This window comes from Medicago sativa, chromosome 3 (genome assembly GCF_051527215.1).
Source record: "Medicago sativa cultivar Bolivia chromosome 3, Bolivia_mono, whole genome shotgun sequence".
Taxonomy (NCBI): domain Eukaryota; kingdom Viridiplantae; phylum Streptophyta; class Magnoliopsida; order Fabales; family Fabaceae; genus Medicago; species Medicago sativa.
Genome location: NC_140751.1, coordinates 25,164,565 through 25,166,337, shown reverse-complemented (window position 1 = coordinate 25,166,337; position 1,773 = coordinate 25,164,565). Strand labels below are relative to the sequence as shown.

The 1,773-nt window shown below is 40.7% G+C and overlaps 1 non-coding gene across 1 annotated transcript; it reads right to left on the bottom strand.

Annotated features, from left to right (window-relative positions):
• Nucleotides 1-998: 998 nt before the first annotated feature.
• LOC146936630 (small nucleolar RNA R71) lies at nucleotides 999-1,104 on the bottom strand. Its single transcript, XR_015033825.1, has one exon. It is a non-coding gene; the product is annotated as a small nucleolar RNA R71 (small nucleolar RNA).
• Between the last annotated feature and the right edge of the window lie 669 nt (nucleotides 1,105-1,773).

Sequence of the window (1,773 nt, the reverse complement as noted above, 5' to 3'; positions counted from 1 at the left end):
AGGTGCAGTAACCAATTAGGGGAAACATAGAGGATTCGAAGACCAGATCTCATCTCTCTCATATTTTCTTAATCAAATCTAATTCTTTTATTTGATTTCATAAAATCAAACCAAAACTACTGCGTAGTGGCAAACTAAAATAAACTTTTATACATCCTATTTTTATAACGCGATTGAATTATTGAAGTTAAAAACAGTCCTTGTGGGATCGATATCTTTACTACTTCGATAGTATTTGGTGCACTTGCCAAATTTCTATCAAGTTTTTGGCGCCGTTGCCGGGGACTGTTGAATTATTTCAACAAGGCAATTACGTTATAATTTAGGATTTCTGCAATTTAATTTTCTGTTTTTATTTTATTTTTCTGTTTTAGTATTCATTTGATTACTTTGCATTGTGCAGTGCTACTAAGGTATTTTGCTGTTTATGCGAGGTAAGGTGAGCGCCGACGATCTCGAATTTAATCCAGAAATTTAAAGGACTGCTAGAGCACTCCGGAAAGCTGCCCAGTTGCCAAGGTTATCTCATTCCGTTCCACCGGGTGTTCGAGAACAAATACCGGAGCCACTCTCAACTGAATCTGAAACATCTGCTTCTCCTCAATCTGCTATCATGGGAGAACCTGTACAAAGACCAAAGCTAGGAGACTACGGGTTAGCAACTCATCGCGGTCAACTGACCTATACTTTTCAACCAGCCAATCCCGTTGCTTTCGACATCAAGACAACTGTCATCAACAGTTTGAGGGACAAACAATTCAATGGGACTGAAGCTATGAGTCCCCATGAACACTTGAGCCGCTTTGCTGAAACTTGCGAGTTTTGTGTGCAACCAGCCACCGTGATTGAAGCACAAAAGAAACTAAAGCTATTTCCTTTCACCTTGACGGGAAGAGCACAAGATTGGTTGTTAACAATACCCAACGGGACTGTCCAAACATGGGAAGAGTTAGAGCTGAAGTTCCTTGAGAAATATTTCCCTATGTCTAAGTATTGGGAAAAGAAGATGGAGATCTCTAACTTCAAACAAGGAGAAGGTGAGTCATTATATGATGCTTGGGAGCGATTCAACTTGCTTCTTAAGAGATGCCCTAATCATGAGTTCACCGAGAAACAATACCTCCAAATCTTCACTGAGGGGGTAACACCAAACACTAGGATGTTCTTAGATGCTTCCGCGGGAGGTAGTCTCAAGAGCAAAACTGATCATGAAGTCCAAGCTTTAATAGAAAACATGGCTGGAAATGAGTATCGTGCTGAAGCTAAGAAGAAGGAAAGAGGAGTGTTTGGGGTGAGTGAACAAACTGCTATCCTTGCTAACCAAGCAGCCATGAACAAACAAATCGAGGCTCTAACTAAGGAGTTTCAAGGCTTCACTTTGGCTCATAAGCAACAACAAGTGGCTGCAATCAAGTGTGACTTATGTGGTGAAGAACATCTCAATGGTGAATGTGTACCAGAAGGGTCTAGTGAAGAAGCTAACTACATGGGAGGATATCAAAGGCAAAATCAATACTACACTCCAGGAATCAACAAGCATCCCTATCTAAGCTACTCAAATAACAACGCTTTAAATTCTCAGATGCTTGCTCCTCCACAACAACAACAAAGAAAGCCATCAGCTCTTGAGGAAACGATAATGAACTTTATGAAGATGACTCAAGGCAACTTTGAAGAGATGAAGAGGAGTCAAGAGGCTGGAAGAAAGAACAATGAAGCTTCCAGGAAGATGCTTGAAACTCAACTGGGGCAATTAGCTAAGCAATTGGCTGA